Source organism: Tenrec ecaudatus, unplaced genomic scaffold (genome assembly GCF_050624435.1).
Source record: "Tenrec ecaudatus isolate mTenEca1 unplaced genomic scaffold, mTenEca1.hap1 Scaffold_329, whole genome shotgun sequence".
Lineage (NCBI taxonomy): Eukaryota > Metazoa > Chordata > Mammalia > Afrosoricida > Tenrecidae > Tenrec > Tenrec ecaudatus.
The window spans coordinates 340,967-366,228 of NW_027459053.1; the positions used below are offsets into that span (position 1 = coordinate 340,967).

The window sequence follows — 25,262 nt, forward strand, 5'->3', positions numbered from 1 at the left end:
AAGGGACCTCAACTTACAGCGACACAGTCCACAGGCTAGGCATCCCACAGGTAGTGTACCCCTTTAAACTGAGGCACAGAACAACCAAAGTGAGGGTCACCGAGCCATTTATCCCTCTGCCCTTCAGTTAATCCTACTTGTGTTTATCAGCCAGGCTGGCACAATAAACTATAGCAGACTTGTCGATGCAATGGACTTGATGATGCAATTTGTCGATGCAATGGACTGATACAGTGGATGTAGCAATATGGACTTGCTATGTGATGGACTTGTCGATGCAATGAACTTGTCGATGCGATGGACTTGTCAATGCGATGGACTTGTCAATGAGAGGACTGACACAGTAGTTGCAGCAATATGGACTTGTCGATGCGATGCACTTGTCGATGCGATGCACTTCTCGATGCGATGGACTGACATTGGTTGCAGCAATACGGCTCAAACATAAGTACAAATGTGAGAACGGCACAGGCCTGAGCAGTGTTTTGTTCTGTTGAGCGTAGGGTTGCTATGAAGCAGGACCGAATTGAAGGCACTTAAGAACAATAACATACAGACATTCAGATAAATATCTTTAGGTTTTTTCTCTCTCTAGAGCAGTGATTCTCAACCTGTGGGTCGTGACCCCTTTGGGAATTGAACGACCCTTTCACAGGGTCATCCGATTCATAACAGTAGCAAAATTACAGTAATGAAATAGCAATAAAATAATGTTATGGGTGGTGGGTCACCACAACATGAGGAACTGTCTGAAAGAGTCGCAGCATTAGAAAGTTGTGAACCACTGGTATAGGACATGTATCGGGACCACATCATCTGACTTCTAATTCTTTGGATGTGAACCAGAGGCCTATTGTATTGCTTGTTGCTCTTAAGACTCATCTGCTTCCAATAGATGTCAGCAGTCTGTTTGACCTGCCAATCTTAGGTTCATCAACCCTGAAGCTTCATGAGTAAAGAGAAGCCACCATACTGACTTTTCACCCATGACTTGGGAATTCCAAGCCTCTCAACTATGTACCTAAGGTACACCTGACCCAAGCCCTGGTAATTTTAATTACCTCATATGCACTGTTTGGCAGTGAATAAGAAGATTAAGGAAGACTTGATGCATTTGAACTATGATGCTGGCTCAGAATACTGAATGTACCATGAACTGCCAAAAGAACCAACAAATCTGTCTTGGAAAAAGTACAGCCAGCAGGCTCCTCAGAGGCAAGGATGGTGAGATTTCTCTCACATAATTTGGACATGTTTTCAGGAGAGACAAGTCCTTGGAGAAGGACATCATGCTTGGTGTAAAGTAGCAAGGCAGAAAGAAAGAGGAAGACCTTCAGCAAGAGGATTGACACAGTGGCTGCATCAATGGGCTTAAGCAGAAGACAATAGGGAGGATGGCGCAGCACCAGGCGGCGGAGCTATGAGCTGGGCCCAACTCGATGGCCCCTAACAGCTAACAGCAACACTATGAATCATTCCCTTAAGATTAAAAAAAAAGTCTCTTTCTTTATTTAGACACATATATAAATTTTACTGCTTTTGCAACTATCTACCTTAACATTTTAAAAATTTTACCAGTCTCAGTACAGATAACTAAATATCACGCCTGAGTGTGTTCACTTAAGAAAGGAGTGCACATTTATTATTTTTACTCCAAACCCTTTTCATTGTCTTCAAAAGAATTTTAGAAACACATGCATGAAAGATACATTGCATATTAACTTTGATTCTACTATATCCTGAAGGGCACAAAAAGACTAATAAATAGAAAACTTTAATATTTTTGTGAAGTTTAAAGTAATATCTTCATTATATTTCTAACACTTCACACATGACATCAACCATAAAGATTCACTTTCTAGGCTCACTATATAAAACAAAAACACAAAATACAACAGTATTATATCAGCCCAAATAAATCAACTGCCATCAAAAAATGAGGATCAGTACATTTTCTTTATTGTGATCATTTATTTGTAGGGTTTTTTAATCTTAAATTTCAAATGACTGATATGTTTGACAACATATATATAAAAGATGACACTGTGTACAGATCCTCAATTTTTATATCCTCTAGCTTTGAAAAATAGAATTCATTCTGAAACATGTTATGTTCTCTCTAAGATTGTTGCATTAAAGACATCCCTTGCCTACTCTGACCTCACTTCACCCGCACTTCGCAGGGGTAAATCCATTGCCATATGGGGAAGAACTCTATTCTTCCTATGGCCAAGTTCTGAAGCAGGGGCGTTACATGCCTAAGCGTGAGCCTTAGTGAACTTAAACTTTTAAGAAAGATTGAACCAATAAAAATAAAAATAGACAGCACATATTATAAAGTCTCCGGGTAGCTCAAATAGTTAAAATCTTGAGTGCTAGCCAAAAGGCTGCTGGTTAGAACCCACCCAAAGCTATTTTGGAAGAGAAACCTAGCACTCTCGTTCTGAACTCTTAAATATCTTTAAAAATTTAAAAGGGTTTTTAACTCTGAAAATATGCAGTAGCCATGCACCAAAACTGTCTTGATAGCAACTAACAATAAAAATACTGTATTAGTTCGGGTAGACTAGAGAAACATATTCACAAACATGTATATGTATATAAGAGACAGGTTTCTGTACAAGAGCAATTGAACATGGAGAAAACATCCCAGCCCAGTCCAGATCAAGTCCGTAGTCTGATATAAGCCCATATGTCTGATATCAATCTATAAAGTCCTCTTCAGAATCACGAAACACATGCAATGAAGCCAAATGCAGGATGATCACAAGCCAGTGGGTAGAAAGTCTCCGGGTCCAGTGGCGTTGTAAGCATCTCAGCGCTGGCAGGGGTTTCTCTGTGGCTTCTCCAGCTTCCGAGGTCTGGTTGCGTCCATGTAACTTGTCTTCTGCAATGTCTCCCAGGGAATGGGAGAGAGAGAGGTGTCTTCCAGCTCTCCAAGGAGGAAGTACCAGATTTCCCAGAATTCTCAGGAGAAGCCCATGCCCACACAGAAGTCTCATTGGCTATCTCCAGATTGACAACCTAGACTTAACCCGTACACTCTCAATCCTTAAATTGACACCAGATTAGGTGACTACCACAAACACATATTAAAATACTTACAACCTACAAAAAGAAAAACAAAAACCAAACTCACTGCAATTGAGTCACTTCTGACTCACGGCAACTCTGTAAGACAGGGTAGCACTGCCCCTGTGAGTCTCCGGGTCTGTAACTCTTCATGGGAGTAGAAAGCCTCATCTCCCTCTCCAGGAGGGGCTGGTAGTTTTCAACTACCCAACGTGTAATCACTACACCACAGGGCTCCTTGAAACATACCATGGACACAGTAAATCTGTGAACTTGGAAACATTCCCATTTATAGATTTAAATATCTGAATGCCAGAGATCTCACAGACACTGAGTAGCAGACCTGAAATTTAAATCCAGTTCCCTGAGTCAGCAGTATAGAATCAGTCATTATGCTTTACTACCGCTCTTCTTAATTTTCAGCATTATTCAAAGTGGTGAGAAAAGTGGGTTTATCGATCCTGAAGTTTCCAGATATTATTCATTCCAGGTGAGAATGTTAAATAAATTAGACAAAAGTATCAACATAAGTCTTTAGATGAATATGCAATATTGATTTTTAATATACTGTACATAAATATGTTTAATATGGTACATACAAATAAATTAATTTATCCATACATATAATTTAAACTTTTCAAAAGTTATATAGAAACAAATATAGTCATTTATCATATACAAATAATATAGCATATGATTATAATTTTGATACATATGTATACTCAATTAATGTGGGTACCATTATATATATTTATAGACAAATTGATTATCTTAATAAAAACTAAATGTACCAGTTCTTTTTAATGTGACAGTTGAGTTTTATTTTTAAGCATATATAGAAATGTAGAAAGAAAATACATCCCTGATTATAACCTCTTAGTTTAAAGAAACTATAGGTTTTTGTGTTGTTGAATGAAGGAGGCAATCAAGTAGAGTCCGTGGCCAAATCCACATGCCTACCTGTTTTTGTGTAAAATTTTACTGGGACGCCTATCCTCATTCACTTATAAATTATTTATGGCTGCTTTCTTGCCACCTCTACGAAGTTGAGTAGTTGTCGATGTCATGTTATGGCTCCCAAACTGTAAAATATTTATCTAGTGTCTGATCTGTTACAGTGAATGTCCTCTAATCACTATCATATTGATTTTGGAGATTTATTTCCTTGATTGAAATTTATTCTTATAAATTGTCTCAATACAGATGCCAGGAAAGGGTAAGGTAGTTTAACAGATATTAAGATGATAACCCAATTAAATCTCTTAAATGATTAAATAATTAATATAAAGTGAAACTGTGAAAGGGAAGCCTTATACACTTTATGGCTGTCATATCTACATTTGGGCCATATAGTCTTTGACAATCCCTCAAATCTCAGCAAGTAGCACTGAATGTGACCCAAGTCCATGCATAAGTATAGAAGTATAACCAAACTTCTGCTACAGCTACAGAGTGTTGGTTTCGTCCACTGGAGAAGTTTGGCTCACCAGGATTCATACCACTCACTATCTAGTTTTATTAATATTAATAAAAACTTGCAGGGTCTATCTACATGTACTTAAGCTAAATGATCCTAAACATTATAAACCTACCAATTATTTTACAGTCAAGTGAATGTTTTTCCAGTCTGTAAAATAGAAGAAAATGCTAAACAATTTAAAAGCTAAAAAACATGCTATTCTATCTTATTGAAGAGATACTTTAGGTCATTCATGAATTATTTCTCATAAGGAGACTAAACCCATAGGAGAAAATAAAGCCAATAAAGAATAAATCTAAACTATAAACCATTAAAATTCCTCCAGTTGAAAAATGGCATTTGGAACTCACTCCTTCTTTCAAAATTAGACTCCCTAAAGCTTTAGAGATGCCCCAGGGGCATCATTTACGACTGCCATATTGGATCCGCTCTGCTTATGTATGGCAACCTCCCATGCAGGCCACCTCTCTTTTTTACACTTCAGTCTGTTTTACATTTACATGTGCTGCAGCTGCATCACAGTTCTCAAAGATCGTGAAAGAGGTTGTAAGGCTAAAACTGACGTAGTAATATATTTTCCATTTGAAAATCATAATGTTTCAATCTCAATCTCAGATACTGCAGTGGTACAGTCAATCAAGTAAAAATGTAGTTTGCAAAAATCTTATTTTATAAATATAATTCACTCCAATATGGATTTCAACTCAATCTGAAAAAAGAAACAAAAACCCCAAGTGCTTAAAATTGGATCAATACATAACATCATGTGAAACAGAGAGAAGATTGAAGTGCTCAAGAACAGAATGCTCCTCAGCAGCGAAGATGGTGAGACATCTCACATACTCTGGACATGTTACCTGGAGAGACTGGCCCCTGGAAAAGGGCTTCATGTTTGCTAAAGAAGAAGGAAGCACAAAAATATTACTACCCTCATCAAGATGGATTGACCCTGGCTTCAACATTAAGCTCAAGATAACAAAAACTGATAGGAGGATGTAGCTAGGCAGTGTTTCCTTCTGCTCTCTCTATAAAGAAAGTTATGCGTCTGGGTTGTATCCTCTTACCATACTTGTTTAATATATATGCTGTGAAAATCATGAGAGGCTGGCTTATAAGGAGAAGAATGTGGCATGAGAATTGGAGGAAGGCTTATTAACCCCTGCGATAAGTAGAGGAAGGCTTCGAGCACCTGCAACATGCAGATGGCACAACCTAGATTGCTGGAAATGAGGAGGACTTGAAGTATTTGCTGTTGATGATCAAGAACTGCAGTCTATGGTATGGATTACAACTCAATGTCAAGAAGACCAAGATCCTGACAACTGAACTGACGGGTATCAACATGGTAAATGTAGAAACTGAAGTTGCCAAGGATTCCATCTTGCTTGGATCCACAATCGCTACTCATGGAAGCAACTGATGCATTGCATTTGGTAAATCTGCTGCACGAGACCTGTTTAGAGTCTTGAAAAGCGGGGTGTTACCTTGAGGACTAAAGTGTGCCTGACCCATGCAATGGTATTTTTCATTGCCTCATATGCATGTGAAAGTTGGATATGCAATAAGGAAGGCCAAAAAAGAATTGATCCATTTGAACTGTGGTGCTGGTCAAGAATATTGAAAGTACTTGGACTGCCCAAAGGAGAAATAAATATCTGTTGAGGAAGAAATATGGCCAAGAGTGGTCCTTAGAGGCAAGGAAGGAGAGACTTCATTTTACATATTTGTACATATTATCAAAAGAAACAAGTCCCTTGAGAATGACACCAAACTTGGTTAAGTGGAGGAGCATCAATATAAAAGGAAAGTCTTTAGGGAGATGGACGGACACTGTGGCTGAAACAATGGGCTCAAGGGTAGGAACTATTGTGCAGATGGCACAGGGCCGTGCGGTGTAGCATTCTGATGTGTATAGTGGTCACTATGGGTGGTCACTGACTCCATGTACCTAACAGCATACTTGCACTCTCTCTGAGTTAGTGTCAACTTAATGACTCCTAATGATGACAGCATCGATCACTATTTAGAAGACTGTACCTTTGTTATTAACTGGAAAAATATTTCAATTTATTTTTCTTGTGATAATTTCCTCATATCCATCCCAGTTTAATTTTTATATGGTTTGAGAGACAATCCCCTCTGAGATTACAGAAAATAAAAAGTAAACAAAGTATACCTCACTCAGGTGAGAGAGGGACATCTGCTTTTCGCTCCACAAGATTGGGAGTGAATATTCCATGGTTTACAACAAAGATCTTTGTTACTCTTCTTTATTGTATCAGATCAGACAGCCTAAATGCTGAAGGTAAAGGAAAGCCATGATCATGGTCATTCGAAGCCCCTAAACCGCAGAAAGGATCATCAATCAACAAGTAGTCCCTGTCTTTTTTCTGAGAAGCTCAGAACTGGATAAAGAATGCTTAAAATAACACTGGGAAAAGGGAGACAAAAAATATATTTTGACTATTTCTCTCTTAGAGAGCTTTCTGCCTTTATTGGCTTTTAGAAGGGTAACCTTAATTTACATAACGACCCCTCAGTCTCAGTTTCTTGTAATGAAGCTATTTTGAAAAACCTACTGATCTCAATATAAGCTATTTTAGCTCTCAAGTTTATAGGAATGGTCACCTTTCTTTTCAAATTGCCTGATTGGCAGTGCTTCTGTCAGCAGTACTCCCCAGCCTAGACTTTAATGAAATGTTGCGCTTGTCCTCTGAGGCTTAGGATAGCTATTTGGTTATAATTAACTCCGGATTGACCAATGGCCAGTGAAAGAACAATTTACTCCAAGAAAAGATTATTACAACCATCATTTTGTTCCAAGTACAGCTGCTCTGTTTGGACAAAACTGAAAATACAAATGACTCATCCCACTATGTTAATTTCAAACAACCACGAGGGAATAAGGAAGCATGAAAAGATTGCGCCCCTTCACTGTAGCTATGCAGAAGTGTAAGCTACAAGGGAAAGAAGAAAGAGCATCGTTTTTCAAACTAGTTGCCACCAAATTACACTAAAAAGCAGTTCAGAGAAAGAGGCACCCAACTTCCTTTTTTCCAGATGTAATGCAGCAAACTGTGGTGGGTCTCCTCTCAAAATCCATCCAAAATAAGTTCACTCTGTCAACCTCTACTGCTAGCACTCTTGTAGAAAATTCCATTCTTTCTCAGATTAATGCAGGAGCCTCTCAGCTTCTGCCCTTGATTCTCCTCTATCCCCCAAAGCCATATTATATGAAGCAGCTAAAAACTGAAACTCACTGCTATTGAGTCTATGCTGATTCACAATGACCCTAGAAAACACAGTAGAACTGCCCCTGCGAGTTTCTGAGACTGGACCTATTTATGGGAGTAGAAAGCCCTATATTTCTCAAACCAAGTTTCTAGTGGTTTTGAACTGCTGACCTAGCAATTAGGCAGCCCAATGCGTAACAACCATGCTATCAGGGTTATTTAAGTGACCACTTAATATTAACTCAAAGCAGAGTTCAATTGCTCCTCTGCTCAAAATGAAAGTGAGCCTTTCATTAACCATGGAAGATCTTTGATTGTCAGCAACAGTTAGTTTACAAATCCTACTCTCAGGTCCATGCAGTCTGACCCGGTCCCCCGACTTTTCTCCAAGGAGTCAGACAATGTTCTCCTTCAGGCTTCTCTCAGGTGCCATTGAGTCCATGTCAATTCACAGTAATGCCATGTGACCAAGTAAAATTATCCTCTAGAGCAGCGGTTCTCAACACATTTCCAATGGTCTTAGGAACCGAGACCCTTCTCTATCTGTCTCCAGGCAGGTCCGCCCACATGCAGATACACCCACATACAAGTACTGGGCATGAAGACTGTTACCCATGCTACACCATGCTTCAAGACCAAATTTCTTTTATTTGTCATTAAAAATAAATGTTTCACAATATATAATTACTACAGTGATTATCCCTATGCTTTAAATATGTTCAATTTGTTTAACAATGAAAATACATCCTGTATATAAGATATTTACATTATGATTCATAACAGTATCAAAATTACAGTTATGAAGTAGCAACAAAAATAATTTTATGGTTGGGGGTCTGTATCAAACATGAGGACCTGTATTAAAGGGTCATGGCATTAGAAAGATCGAGAACCCCTGCACTAGAATGATCTTAGCTGCAATCAAATGATCTCCAGTTTTTGCTTCTACCGAATGAATGGGTGGGTTCCGTCTGCCAACCAGTTGGTAGGGAGCTGAATAATGAACCATTTCACCATTAGGCCTTTGAGATAGCATCAATGAATATGGTCCTTTGGCCACAATCCTTACATGATGTACTAAAACTGCTGGCCTCTGCGCTGCTGGCTCGAATTCCGTTTTGGAGAGAGCTCTCTACTGCACTGACAGTAGATTAGGGGGATGAAGTCTCCACTGCAGCAGAGGGGGTAAACCAAGCCAGCACCCTGTTTCCTTGGGGCTATGGTCTGCTGAAAGATTAAACATCACACCTCAAAATCATTTTCTCTATATAAGAGACACTTCAAAAGCAGGAGCAGAGAGAGAAGTCCCAGGATCACCCATCAGAAGAACAACTACCAAAGGAGTATATTTGAAATCCCTTTCTAAAGTAGCACAAGCCAAGAGCAAAGACACCAGATACACCAGAAGATATGATGTAGACACCATGGGACTTAGCAAAGAAACCAACCCAACATCAGAGGCTGAAGCAGAGAGATCATGAGAGAGAGAGCAGACACTGAGACTGCGAGGCAGAGCAGCAGGTCAGCTTCTTGGCCGCAAGAGCCAGAGGCCAAGAGATCATGTGGCGAGAGGCTGATACTATAGAGAGAGCTGGCTATTGGCTATGAAGATGCTGCTGTGGACCAATGACCATAACTGTATTGTTTGCTGATCCTGACTTGGGATTACCTCCCAATTCCCCTAATACACAATTGTGGGTCCTATGTGTGACTTCTGCCTCAGCATGAAACGCAGCATGAACGTAGAGTGTCATGGCAGGAATGGTCCGTGTCAGCATAGGATAGAGAAGGACGGAAGGTCGAGGCATGGCTGACGTCTGCCTCATGTCAACAGGCAGGCCAGGGGTCAGGTGGGGCCTCCTCCATGCCTTTTGAGCAGCTTTCTCTCCTGACCACACACCTTGTTTAAAACTACAGCCCGACCTGCCAACATTTTATTTTTCGTATATAAGTTATCACTTTCTAACATCATAAATGTTTTGTTTTCGACCTGTCTTTTCCCATTAAAAAGTATGCTCCAGGAGAACAGGAATATCTGTTTCATTAACTGCTGATTTTCCACCAGTTGGCAGAATAGTATCTAGTAAACAGCCAATAAACATATGTCAAATCCATTAATTAATGTGGTTCTAATGCCCAAGAAAAGCGAGATTCTGCATTTTCAGAAGAAAAAAGCATTTCATGCAAAACCACCCTTCTTAACAGCTCCACCCTCACACTGCTCTGATGGTAAACAAAGCTCAATGCACTTGCCCCCAGTCTTCACAGCAAACTCTACTTGGGGGCCCTAATGGCAGGGCTGTTGCAAATAGAGATACCACATCTTTAGTCTCGTTGACATCTTATTTACCGAAAAGGCACAGCTTTGGCAATTATGAGGAAAACCGTCATCATTTTCTCAAACAAGATGAACCACGAGAACTAGATGGTAGCCAGCTACCATTACTGAACATCTTGACCAAAGCTTCTGTGGAATAACTGGACCAAACGGGAGAAAAGTGTGTACCAGCGTTTCAAATGCTCATAGGCTTCACACTACCTGGAGCCCTTGAAACTGCATGAGATCAAGCTGACCAAAGCAACATGAAATATTAACTAGAAACCTCAGGGGCAAAACGTTCAAGTTCCTGGAGGGGAATGACTCGGCAAAGGAGAATGAGGAAGGTTGCAGACCTGGGGTATGTACTCACTAGCATTAAGGTCAACATGGGGAATTGGTATATACTTTCAACAACAGTAAAAGAAAAGGTTTGCTTCTTATCTTCCACATAATACAAAGGGTTAAAATGGAAGATGGGAAAACACTGAAAGATTTGTTAAGTACCTCCCTTGGGTCAGGCACGGCACTCGGCAGTGGAAATCGAGCTGCAAACAAGAAAATAAAACCATCTCTTCTTGTATCGCCTATCTTGAGGTCACATTCCTAACACCCAAAACCAAACTCTTAAAAAAACACAGAGTGAAAACCCCTAAAGTCATATATAATTGGCCCCTTCTGATCTCATCTCTTGCTACCCCTTTCCCCACTGACTTTAGTCCAACCTCACTGGCCTTGTTGCTGTTAATCAGACTAAAACATTGCACACCTCAAAGCCTTGGCAATAGATCTTCCCTCCGACTAAGACACTCTTCTCCCCGCCGTCCAAGTGCCTGCTGTGGGACAAGGGCTAGAGACCAAGATTTAATAAGGGAAATGATAACCTTAATGCTGCATGAAATGAGGGAAAGGGAGAGGAGTAAAACAAAGAAGGAAGATAAGGAGTGACCGCAAGGCTATAATATAAAAAGCGGAAGTCAGAAAACACAACTCTGAAAAACAGATTATTTTAAGTACGCATACATCTGAAGGAAGGGGGGCTTTAGGCTGAAAGAAGGGCAAGTGAAAACACCCAAGTAAGGAGCCTGCGTAGTGCTTGTAAGAAACAGTAGGCTGGCAGTGTAACCAGAACAGGTGTGCACAAGGAGGAGAGGAATCGGAGACGAGGATGGAGCGGCAGCCACACCATCCAGGGTCTTGAAACACCAAAGAATCCCTGAATGGGCACTAGGTGCCAAGGCAAGGTGTGAACAGGAGAGCAGCAGCAGCAGCTAAATCTAACATCTGTCCAACAGAATCTTAAAATTCAGGACATATCACATTCACATACCACTTAACATCAGAATCCATTTCAGTTAAAAGGTGCACAAAGACAAAGAAAGCGGGGCAAGTCAGATAACAGTATGAGCTGTTACAATGGTAAATGGCTAGAAGTGATCAGATTTCCAAGATATTTATAATATAGAACCAAAAAGATGCATTATGACTTGGGTGTGTGACATGAGAGACAAAGAGTTTAAATCTAAGGTTGCTACTTTGTTTGTGTGTTTTCTAAACAATGTAGGGGTTCTCTAGCTAGCACACTTCAGTGCTTGGCTCCTAGCTGAGAAGCTAACGATTCATTTCCCCTCAGAGATACCAGCGAAGACAGGGCTAGCGATCTACTTCCAAAAGTTCACAACAACGAAAAGCAAACGGAGTCGTATTCTAGTCTACACACACACAGGACCACCGTGAGAATGAATCACCAGACAGCAGCCAGCAAGAACACCAAACAACTTTTGGAGGAATGGATCTGCCCTGTTCTGAGATAGGCAAAACTTCAGAAGGAAAAAGAAAGTGATTTACAATGTGTACCTCAAATTTGAACATGGTAATTTTCATATACGCTTTAGACACTCAAACAGATGCCAAATAGTACAAAGTAGACATCTGAAATTGAGAGCGAACTCAATTGGAAAGATCAAATTTGGGAGTTGTTAGCTATCAGCAGATAGTAATTAAAGAAGCTAGGTGAAGTCAATAAGTGACTAAAGTTGGTAGTTAAGAAAAGAGCTACGCAACTTGAGACCCGGACACTTCGAGAGAAAATGTGAAGAGAGACGGAAAGGAAAGTAAATACATAGGAAGAGAATTCCCAATGAGCAGCAGGAAGGATGGCAGGCAGGGAAGAGAAATGTGTTGTCTGAAAAGACAAGTGAAAAAAAAGTATCTTAAGGAGTTGAGAGAACAACTGTGTCAGAATCTGCTGGCAGTTCAAGATGAAAACTGGGAATTGACCACTGAAGTTCACAATGGAGAGGCATTCTTGCACTTGACAAGCACAGTTTTAGTGGCGTGTAGGGGGCAAAAGCCTGGTGTTAAGTGCATTCAAAAGACAAAGGAGAGAGAAAAATTGGAGTCAGTACAGACAGCTAACCTCTTAAAGGCTATAAAAGTAAGGAGAGAAATTGTCCAGTGGCTGGAATGAGTGGGAGTGGAAGTGTGTGGGTCTGTGTGTTTAAGTGAAGAGAAACAGTTCCCCATTTTTAGTGCCAACAGAAAAGGACCCAATAAAAGGGGAAAATCAAGGATTTAGGGCAGGGACAGAACTCCGAGAGATATCTGGGAGCAGGCGAGCGAGGCTGGGCTCGGGTGATCCTGAGAGAAGGTCCCATCACTGGCGTGGCATCATTAAAGCCATGGGAATAGGGGTGGGGGGGAAGAATACAGAGCATGAGACTTTAGCAATGATTCAAGTCAACATAGTGGAGCCAGTGCGTTCTCTCACTTCACTGCAGAGCTGTCAGGACCGGATACTGCTGCTGGAGTCTGTAAACAACGCCTTGGGGGGCTCCTTACAAACACACCCGAGCAAGTTAAGCACTTTCTGAAATTGCATGTAGTTTCAGGAGGAGAAGCACTCTTTCACAAGACTAATACTAAATTAATGAAAATATGTTTGGGCACAAACCCAACGTTGTAAAGGCCAGACACTCTTAAAAACGAACGCATAGGGGAGGGTGGTAAGCAAACTGAACATCAAACAATGCTGGCAAGCTGCACAGTCATAAAAATCAACTAGGTTTTAGGTTCCTAATGGAAGAGACCATTTATTATCATCGCTGAGGACAACGTTATCTGGTCACTACTCAATAAATACTAGTTGAATTAGTTAATTCAATTCTGTTGTGTTGCATTACATGCTCCTCTCAATGAACTCATGGTTTGCTGGTTTATAGCCGTAATAATCTCATGCAGCGTCCCCACTAAAATGCATTGTTTTCATTGATTTCTCTCATTGTCACAGTGCTATTTTTTGGCTTTGCATTTTTAGTGTAGTCTTGGAAATGTACACTATGCGGTAAATGCAAAATATCTTAACAAGGACTGCTAAATGATCATATTATAATTAATGAAGGGAAAATTGCCTTGCTGGATTGTTGTAAAATGGCTGATAAATCCTGAAGTGACTTGGATTTGGTATTGTTTTAGCATAAGGCAGTGGGGGTAGGAAACGCATAAAAATATTTGCCATTGAAATTAATGGGAACTGCCTTTCTTTTTCCTTAGAAAAATCACCCTATGAAGGACTTTGACGAAATAAATTAGCTCCATGAGGCAGGAGGCGTCTACATTTACTTGATTCCAAATGGGGAGCAAGGATAGTCATTTGCACAAAAGTATTTCCCGGTGGTACTTAGAAAACTGAAACGAGATGGACTGCCTCACCTGTTTCCCTGAGAGCCCACCGAGACAGCTTATGTTAGTTTCCACCAATAACCCACTAGATTAAATAGCTCTATTGTAAGTTTGAAGAGCTCTAGTTGAAATAAAGTGTTTTGAGGATGAAGTCAGAATTAGACTAGGCTATACAGACCTCCCAGAAATTTTATTCCCCCCGACAAAAAAAGTGTTACTTGATCAACTTAAGAAAACACACACCCCCATATACTCAAATATAAGCCGACACGAATATCAGCTGAGGCACATAATTTTATCATAAAAACTGCATTAAAAATGTGCTGACATATTATTATATCTGCAGGTCCACCTAGATAAGATAGGCGGGACAAACAATGTAAGAAGAAAATAACGGGACCAAAGGTCCCGGAGGGAAATGAGAGTGTGGGAGGTGGGGGAAAGGAGGAGGTATTGGCCAACTCAGGGACAAGGGAACAAGGAGTGGTTCAAAACCAGTGCCAGGGAGGGGAAGGGAGGACTGGTAGGGAGTGACCAAGGGCAAGGTACTGAGAGGAATTACTGAAACCAGAAAGAAGGCTGAACATGGTAGTGGGACAGGAGGAAGGCGTAAGGAAATAGAGGGAAGGAGTAGGAGGAAAAGGGCATACCCAGAAGCCTAAATACAGACATGTACATATGTAAATATATTTATGATTATGGGGGAAATAGACCTATGTGCATATATTTATAGGTTTAGTAGTAAGGTAGCAGGTGGACATTTGGCCTCCTCACGTGCATTCCCTTAATACAAGAGCACCTTGCTCAGCTAAATGGTCATTTCATGATTCCCACCTTCCCAGCATGATCGCTAAAGATAGACGTATGCATAAGCAAATGTGGTGGGAAAAGCTGATGGTGCCCGGCTATCAAAAGATATAGCATCTGGGGTCTTAAAGGCTAGAAGACAAATAAGCGGTCATCTAGCTCGGAAGCCACAAAGCCCACAGAGAAGAAGCACACAAGCCTATGTGAACACGAGGTATTGAAGGGATCAGGTAGCAGACACCAAAGAACAAAAACCATCATTGTGTGATCACCTTCCCCACATAAACGCTGAAGATGAATGTGTGCATAAGCAAGTGTGGTGAAGAAGGCTGATGGTTTCCGGCTATCGAGAGATATAGTGTCTGGGGTCTTAAAGACTTGAAAGTAAACTAGCGGCCATCTAGCCCAGAAGCAACAAAGCCCACATGGAAGCAGCACACCAACATGTGTGATCATGAAGGGCCGAGGGGACCAGGTTTCAAGCAACAAAGACAGGTGGGGAAAAAATCATATCATTGTGAAAGAGAGGAGCGTGTGACGGGGACCCAATGCCCATCTGTAGACAACTGGACATCCCTTGCAGAGGGGTAGTGGGGAGGAGATGAGTCACTCAGTGTTCACTGTAGCAATAATGAAACTTTCCTCTAGTTCTTAAATGCTCCCTCTTCCCAACTATCATGAGCCAAATTCTACCTTGCAGACCTGGTTAGACCAGAGGATGCACAGTGGTACAGATGGGATCTGGAAACACAGGGAATCCAGGACAGATGAACCCCTCAGGACCATTGGTGAGAGTGGCCATACCAGGAGGGATGGGGGTTAAAAACGGGGAACCGATCACAAGGATCTACATATAACTTCCTCCCTGGGGGATGGGCAACAGAAGAGTGGGTGAAGGGAGACACTGGGCAGTGTAAGATAGGATAAAATAATAATTTATAAATTATTAAGGGTTCATGAGGGAGAGGGGGGCAGGGAGGGATTGGGAGGGAAAAAAGGAAAAGGAGTTGCTGATTCCAGGAACCCAAATGGAAAGCGAATTTTGAGAATGATGAGGGCAACGAATGTATAAGTGTGCTTTGCACAATTGATGTATGTATGGATTGTGATAAGAGTTATATGAGCCCCAATAAAATTGTTTTTTTTAATGTGCTGAAAAACTCGGCTTATACACAAGTATATATGGTAAATGGTATTCAGTATTTGTACATTCCAATAGCTAAGCAAAAGCAGAAAAAATATATACGGAGGAAGAAAAAACACACTGAAAGGATCACAAATAATCACTATAATATGCATAATCAAGTATTATAAATCTATTACCTCCAATTAAAAACAACAATACAGCCACTGATACAGGGAGAAGACCCAATCACAGAGTAAGTATGGAACTGTAACCACGCTACCGGATGAGAGACAGTAAGCGTGCCTACCTTCAAGGAGAAGGACTGTCGTTGTCATCAGTGCTGTCAGCATGAAGACATAGATACATCTGTGACAACTTGAGAAACTACACAAGCTAACCTCTCTCATTTACAAAAATTCAAAAGGTACTATATCTCATAATTTGTCTATTATAGGAAAGTAAATCGATCAACATACTATATAAAACCAAATGTATAAAGTGAAATCTATGAGCTTTCCCTAGTACACAACATGAAAACTGATCTCCCATCTACTTCTATCTCTTCTTCTCATTCAATTCCCCTCTCTTTTTCTGGACTTAAGTAAAATGAAGGCTGCTTTTAATAGGTATTTCATGTTCTGGATATATAGTACAATGAGTCACTGTTCATAGCCTGGCTAGCAGGTAATTGTACCGTACATTTGTACCGTACACGTTGGTACTTAATTACATCCCATATTGTGTAAGTCTCTAATTCACACATTCCTATAAATATCTCATTGCTTCCTCATCAAAACCACAATCTCCCTGAAGGCAGATATTCTTGTTACAAAATACCAGTTCTTCCTCTAAGATGGCACCTCTGTGCCAGGTGGGTAATGGATCTTCATAAAAGCATAAAGTGTTGAAAAGAAGTAATCGAGCATACGCTTTAGAGAACTTCTTGATATACAGATTTTGAGCAGCACCAAAAGGAAACTGAAAACTATCAGTCTATAATTAATTGAAATTTAAACAGGGTGAATAACAAAATATTCCAATAAAATTCTGACTCACTTTATCTATCACTGAATTAATTATGAAATGTCCATGAAGAAATCACACTTGAAATACTCAAATATATCTTCGGAGATAAAATTAGGAGCTATCATATGTGCACTTTTAGCTAGTTAAGTTTCCAGTTTTTCTATAAAGAACATGTATTGCCTTTAAGGAACTAAAACAACAATAACAACAAAGGAAAAAGTCTTGTATTATTCCTGAGAACAGATCATGGAGTTTGAAATTCCAGATCCAAGTGTGTAATCTGAGTACTTTACTTCATCACCAAATGCCTAGTTTTCTTCATCTGGAAAATGAGAATATAAGAGGGACTATCTCCTAAGGCCATAGTAAAACACTAAATGGGTCAAAATGTTCCATGTCCTAAGGAGTGACTCATATATAGTAAAAGTGATATAAGTATTTGTTGTTGTTATTTTTAGTATGTCTTTGGGATAGGAGGAAAGAGGACAATTTCATTCTTCAAATTTCTACAACACATCCTTTTAAGAAGCACTCCATGCCTCTGAGGGTTCTCATGAAGATAAAATATAAATAAGATAGCTTGCTGTATTGTATCAAGTAGATGATACACTTTTAATTATAATTGAACAGCTAGAAATAGAAAAGATCTGCCAATCTCATATAAATAGATTACCTACAGATAGGTTAATTATCAAATTTAGAGATTTAAAACCAAATCCTCACATGGTGAACACCAATTACATAATTCTCCTCTGGGGTCTCTCCTGGATAAACCGCATGAGGAGAAAATTCAAACCCTTGGGGGTATGTTAACAGATGAGACCACAATAGAAAAACAGACTGCTCAGTACTACAATTGAAAAAGAACTTGGGAAAGAAGGAAAAGAGAGGAGAGAAGGCATTGCAGAGTTTATAATCGAGAAATAAAAATTACTTTTAAGATTTTTAAAATTTTAATATTTATTAATAGAAAATTTTATTTTAAGGTCATTGGTCATATAATACCCTTACATGCACATTTCGCCTCCATAGCTTAAGTAAAATCAGGTCAACTAGTAGTTTATTATTGGCTCAATTGGTCTAAAATTTGACTTTCTAATGGAAAGTAGCAAGCTCCTTATTCCTCTGGGATTTGGTTGGGGAAAGCAAGTTAAGGCAGCTCTCAGCTCTCAGCTCTGCAGAAGCAGCCTTTGTCCACCAGAGATAAGTATTATCAGAACATAAGCCTTTCTTCCCCTCCTCCTCTTAGAAAATCACTGGGAATTCCTAGAAACCCATTGTCTATAGCCATGCCCCACATCCATTGTCTCTTCAACACATCTATCAGGTATTTGTTGCCAACATCCCCTGCAACTTGTCAAAGTCACTGTGACAGGTAAGTCGCGCCTCATCTTGGCTGGGTCAGGATTCTCAATACGTTCCCAGTAATCCTCCACGATGTGATCTAACACAGCACAACAATTCCCATCTTGGGGTCTGCTTGTAAGTAGACAAGCACAGGTGAGAACATAAAGGCGGGATGCAACCTCCTGACTTAGGTCACAGCCCTCATGCAATGGGAAGGAGGTTTCTTTGGGGAATGTGTCCTACTACTCATGTACTGGTCAGTTGAGGCTGTGGGAAACTGCCTCGCTTTTTGATGGTGGGGATCCTACATCTGGCTCATCAACCCCTGGGGTTCTTTGGACTTCAACCAAAGACCCACTATCTACATTAATGACCCTCGACGTCACCAATAGTTTGCCATTTGGCCTTCTGTGCATGGATTTTATGAACTCTGCAGCCACAAGCCTGACCTCGGACCTCAGACTCATCCTCCTCTGTAGTCATTGACCTTTCTGTCTTCTTTCTTTCTGTGTAATCAGTCACTATAGTTAGGCAAGTCAGGAGAAGCCCCCAGCTTAACATCTGATCCATGCACTTGAGCTAGACTGAACTTACCCATGTCTACAATTGTATGAGGCATTGTCTTGATATCAATTTATCTCTTTATAAGTGTCCCTAGTTTTGCTTCTTTATCTGTAACACAGTCAGTAATTACCTTAACGTTGCTAAAGTTAATTCTCAGTCAGTCCGCCTGTAACATGATGTGTCAGAATTGTCTGCTCCTATTTGAGATACTCTCTAGACATTGTCTATTCCTGGTTTCCTCAGCACCTCTATTAGCAGCTTTGCAGTTGCTGGAATCCACTCAAGGGCATGTAGATGATAGCCTCAGATGACTGATCTCTGTCAGTGCTGCCTTGTCCCATTCTCTTTTCTACCTTCTTTCACCACCAGGGTGAGTGCACGAAGCTTCACATTTCATTAGATACTGACAAATGTATATCTCAAGCCAAACCACTCAGTCAACTCCAGTTTCAAATCCAACATCTGTTTAAATTTCTAGCAGATATAAAATGTCTACCTAAATGTTTAATAGATATGTCATTCTCTAAGTGATCTCCTTCTTGGACAGACGATCTTTTGTCTCAGCAAATGGAAATTCCACCCTTCTCATTCTTCAGCCCTGGTGCCAAAGTGACTTGCTTGTGGAGCTAACCACAAAATCAGCAGTTCTAATCCATCACCCACACCGAGGAGAAAGGATGACGTTTTCTGCTCCCACAAAGGTTTACAGCCTCAGACACCCAAAGGGACAGTTACACTCTATCCTACAGAGTCACTGAATTGGAATTGACTCAGGGTCAGTGAGTTTATTGATATATTTATGGTTCTTTCCTCAAAACCTTAGAGTTGGTGCCTTGATTTCTCTCTCTTTCACACCTCATACATCTTCGTCAACAAATTCCAAATGGTTCTGCTACCAACCAGAATTGTTCTACTCCTGTCTATGCCACTGTTAACAGCCTACACTAAGTGGCCATCATTTTGGGCCTGAATTTTAACTGCTTTTCATGCCTCTGCCCTTTCCACCTACAACAAAGTTCTTTTATGTGAACCACTGCTGACATTTTCAGATGAACAGTTGGCCTCACGATGTAAAATGTTTAGCAGCACCTCTGGCTTCTAAATGTCAATATCATCTCTCCGCATTTGGGACCATTGCAAATGTCCCCAATACCTCCGAATGTTTTGGTTTTTGGATGGGGCAACAAATTTACCCATGATTAAGAACCAATACTATATAGCATGTCTTATCCAAGCCATGGGTCACCTCAAATACACATGAAAGTTGGATAGTGAATAAAGCCACAGAAGAATCGATGCAATTGAACAATGGTGCTGGCAAACAATATGGAAAGTACCATGAGCTGCCAGAAGAACAAACAAAGCTCTCTTCTAAGAGATGGACAGCAATGATGACTGTGTCCCATTTGAGGGGATCAAATAACAAAACTGTAGTAAGCAGAAACATTTGATGGTGTAAGATATGGCAATTTAATAATAATAATATATAATAAGGTTTCCTGGGGGGTAGGGAGGGCTAAGGAGGGGATAAAGGGGATCTGATATCAACAAGTTCACGGAGAACATGTTTTGAAAATGATGGTGGCAGCAACTGTACAAATATGCTTGATCTAATTGAAATATAAATTTTTATAATATCTATAAGAGCTACCAATTTTTTAAAAATAGAATACAGCTAGAATGCTGCTCAGAAGTGTGTGAGGCAAGACTTCATCTCATGTACTTTGGACATGCTACCAGGAGAGATTAACCCATGCCAAAGGAAATTATGTTTAATAGAGGGTCAAAGAAAAGGAGGAAGACCCCCCAACATCATGGACTGACATAGTGTCTGTAACAACGGGCTCAAAAATAATAAATGATGGCGAGGATGACATAGGAATGGGCCGTGATTCACTTTGTTGTCCAGTAGAATAAAATAACGAGGGAGGTGCTCTCAGCCATCCAAACAGATGAGTTTGAAAATGTTTCCAAGAATGGAATCACAGATTTGACTAATGTATTAAGTATAATGGATAATACTTTGAAGGTTAAAAGGTTGTTTTGTAAAAAAATTTAAATGCATAGCTTAGAAAAAAAAAACCTGGGTTATTTTTGGATACCCGCTTGAATGTTGTCATCAAGTCGGTGCTGCACAGTAACCCTATGCACATCGGAACAAAGCACTCGTCTCCATCCCAGCGTCACGCCTGTCCTTCACTTTGAGCTCACTGTTGCAGTCACTGCCAATCCCTCTCTCTCATTGAGGGCCTTCCTTCTTTACATTGCTGCTCCACTTTACCAAGCATGATGGACTTCTCCAGGGACCGGTCTCTGCTGATAATAAGTTCCAAGTATGTGAGACAAGGTCATACCATCTTTCCTCTAAAGAGCGTGTGGCCGTCCTTCACCAAGATAGACCAGTTTGCTCTTTTGGCAGTCCGTGGGACTTTCATTCTTCTTTGCCAACACCGTAGCTCAATGCAGAGAATCTTCTTCTGCTTCCTTATCCAATATCCAACTTTCACACGCACAAAAAGTCACTGAAATACCATGGTTTCTGTCCGCTGTACCTCAGTCCTCAAAGTGACCTTCTTACTTTCCAATACTTGAAAGAAATTTTATGCAACAGATTTACATAATTCAATGTGTTGCTTCATTTCTTGAGTGCTGTTTCCATGAGTGTTGATGATGAATCCCAGCAAGACGAAATGCTTGCCAACTACAATCTTTCTGTTTTTCCTGATGTTACCTATTAGTCCAGTTTTGAGAATCTTGGTTTTCTTTACATTGAGTTGTAATCCATACTGAGGCTGAAATCCTTGATTTTTAACAACTAGAGCTTTAAGTCCTCCTGTCTTTCAGCCAGCAAGGTGTGTCATCTGCATATTGAAGGTTGTTAATAAGCCTGCCTCCCAATCCTGATGCTGAGTTCTTCACATAATCCCGTTTCTCTGATGATTTGCTGTGCAAACAAATTGAGTAAGTAGGACAAGAGGATTCAATTCTGACACACGCTTTTACTGAATTTTAAACCAAGTAGTAGTCCCTTGCTCTGTGCACACAATGTCCTCTGGATCCATGTACAGGTTTCACATGAGCATAATAGGTAGTTCCTGTTCTTCTCAAGGTAATCCATAGTTTGCAGTGATTCATACAGTGGAATCCCTTCACATAGTGAATGAAACACGCTGCACAACAGCTGGTCTTCTCTGTGTTAAGCCAAATCCATCTGATTTCAGCAATGATATCTTTTGTTCAATATCCTCTATTGAATCTGGCCTGAACCTCTGGCAGCTCCAAATCAATGAACTACTGCAACTGTTGTTTACTACTTCAGCAAAATATTGCTTGCATCTGATATCAAGGATAATTTTCTTATTCTGTTGAGTCACATTTATTTGGAATGATTATAAATATGGATTTCTTCCAGTCAGTTGACAAAGCAGCCATCTTCCAAATTTCTAGAGGAGTGCTACCAGTGGTTCATCACTTTGTTGAAACATTTCAATTGATATTCTATCGATTCCTGAAACCTTGTTTTTGGCTAATACTTTCAGGACAGCTTGGATCTATTCCTTCAGTGTCATTAGTTCTTAGTCACATGCTACATCTTGAAATGGACAAATGTTGATTAGTGTGGTTCAATGACTGTGTATTCCTTCTTTCAATGCTTTCTCCATCATTCAATATTTTGCAGATAGAATCTTTCAAGATTGAAACTGAAGGCTTGACTTTTTTAATAATGAGTTATTTCAGTTAAAGATATGCCAACTATGTTCTTTCTTTTTGTTGTTCTAACTCTAAGTCTTTGCACATTTAATCATAATAATTTATTTTGTCTTCTCAAGCTGTCCTTTGAAATTTTCTGTTCATCTCTTTGTGTCCATCATTTCTTCCATGTATTGGGCTAATTTTTCTACTACCCTAAGTCCTTTGCTCAAAAACCATTTTCCCAATGGTGTCTTCTGTGATTTCCCATTTAAAAACCTCAACACCTTATTAGACATAACCAAACACTTATTAGCAATGGTTAGGGTGACATAGGTAATTCATGAAGGCGATGTTCTAAGGCCTACTTTGGTGAGTAGAGATTGAGGCCTGAAAAACTCATGTGGCCATCTAGGGTACAATTACTGGTCTCCTTTGCTCCCCCACTGGGAGGAGAGAAGACTGATAAAAATAGAAACTCTCATGGAAACAATTAGTCTAATAGTTGTATGGGGCATGCACACATCAGCCTTCACATCCATGAAACACAAAGCACTAGGTGGCGCCTGGCTACCACTTCCACCTGCTATGGAAAGGCTTACACAGAAGGCTCGGGTAGAGCAGAGGAGAATACAGTACAGATTCCAGAATCACAAAAGAGACCGGGCTCACAGGCTGGAGAGAGACTGGTGGCACCCTGAAGTCTATGATCCTTAGTCACTCCTCAGGTCTGTAACTGGACTCACCCTTGTAGTTCACGTTTCAGTCACACATCAGACAGGTCTCAAAGAGGGATAACAGCGCTAGTGTGGTAGGCACACCTGAGTATAATCAACCAATTAAGACCCAAAGGGCAGCATTTCCCCAAGGACAAATTTCAGAGCATTCGAAAAGAAGCATGGATGGGAACGGGTAACAGAAAGGAAGTACATATGTGATGGTACATGAGATGAAACAAAATGTGTTTAATTGTTGAAAAAAACTGATGATCTGCTCTGTAAACCGTCACCCAATTCACAACAAAATCAATTTACAAAAAGAAAAAAGTAAAACAAGTAAAAATATGAGCTTCATCTACAGTGCCACACACACACACTTTCTATTCATCCTTTCTGCCTTTGCTAACCCCAAGGTCAGCAGTTCAAAATCACCAGCCACTCCATGGGAAAAAGATGAGGTTTTCCATTCCTGTAAGGAGCTCCAGTCTAGGAAACCCACAGGGGCATTCTACCCTATCCTACAAGGTCGCTGTGAGTCTGCATCAATCTTATGGCATTGAGTTGTTTTTGTTTTGTCTTTTAATCTGTAGCTGATAGGCTATATATTTTACTTAATGATTTAACTTGCCTCAAATTAATAGGTTTTAAATATTAGTATAGAATGAAGTTTTGCATTTTTTATCCACAACTCTATGGCTATCAGAAAGTTAAGTGTCTACAACAGGTGAGTGACCCAACGAACACCTGCAGAGGAAATGAGAGGAGGAGGGAAGGTCGAAGAGAGGGCAGGAAGGGAAGATAGGTAAGGGAAGAGAGGATGGGTGAAATAGACTCTATAGTAAGACAGCCACAGCGAATACCCAAAACGAGTCTGCCTGGGTCATTCATAAAAACCGAGTTGATTCCAAAATATTCCTTTTTTGAAAATACAATTCACAATGTATAACAAAAGCTAAGACTTTGTCAAACTACTTCTGCTTTTACCAAACTTTATGTAGGATTTTATATAGAAAATGTACTTATAATGTCATTAACAGACATATGAAAATATCTATAGAATGCATAGAAACTGAGAGAAATTTTACAAAGCACATGGGCTGTGATATCTTCCCAAGATAACACTGACTGTGCCAGGGTAAAGTCAAATCATTCCATGCCATACACCCTAAAGTATGTTAGCGAGTCACCATCACAGTGAACAGCGTCCATTTCTACAGAGAAAGCGTACATGGTTCGGCTGGGAGTGAAGCAGAGGAGCAGAAATGCTCCCTGCTGCAAGCTGACAGTTACATGGGACCCCTGAAGTTTTAAATTGAGTTCCTCTGCTAATTACCGGCCTGAAAGAGACAAAGAATGATCCACATTTTATTCTCTGCTGAACTTGCAACAAGCACTCGTGAATGGGACATTAGGGTCAAGCTGGGAAGCTCCAGTTTGTTTGACCGAGTACAGAGCATGGTGTCACCTCCCGCGCAAATAAGGTCAGGTACACCTCCCTGCCTTGGGTTCCCACCAGGGAGATGTCAGTGTAACCGGGGCTAACTGAGGACTTGAGAGAGAGGATAAAACAAAAACGCAAACAAAACAGAAAACAAAAAATCACGTTGCCTATGGATTTGAAGTTCTGTGTTTTAAAATGAATTCAAATGTGTACAATCTCATTCTTTTCCATCACATGCTACACCTAGTGGTAAGAGTGTCAACTATTCTGTCTATTTTCTAAACAGCTCATTGTATGACCAGTAAAGCTACACAGCAGGCAGGTACTTTAATGAAACAGGCCTATTCTCTGGGGACAAGAACCTGTGGTTGAAACGCTAGCACTGTGATCATGAAAGCACTTTGTTCTTGCCAATGAGCAATACTTTTGATGTGGATCCTGATCAAAAATCCCCTTGGGAAGGAAAAACGTGTAGCGGTGGGGAGGGGGGAACAAAGGAGTGTTGTGATGTGAGATTTCAAAACAGATTTTCTCAGAAGAAAAAATACCTTCAGCATTCAAAATGGGTATGCATTCTACCTTTCTGGAAAGTCATAGAATGACGTTGCCAAAGCAGCCTCATTGAAGTTAAAGTAATAAAAGTAATTAATTTATTCATTCAACCAACAGTGTTGAGTATACTACTTTCGTGCATGGAAGAAACATAAGAACACTCGAGAACACAATCCCATGACCAGTGCAATTTCTTTCTCTCTTCTC

At 40.2% G+C, this 25,262-nt stretch overlaps 1 protein-coding gene across 1 annotated transcript in view; it reads right to left on the bottom strand.

Annotated features, from left to right (window-relative positions):
• Positions 1-3,677: 3,677 nt before the first annotated feature.
• The window catches only part of LOC142436480 (thyrotropin-releasing hormone-degrading ectoenzyme-like), a 118,346-nt gene continuing 96,761 nt past the window's right edge, over positions 3,678-25,262 (bottom strand). The window contains exon 3 of the mRNA XM_075540104.1: positions 3,678-5,447. The gene's annotated coding sequence lies outside the window, so the exon portion shown is untranslated. The remainder of the gene's footprint in view (positions 5,448-25,262) is intronic.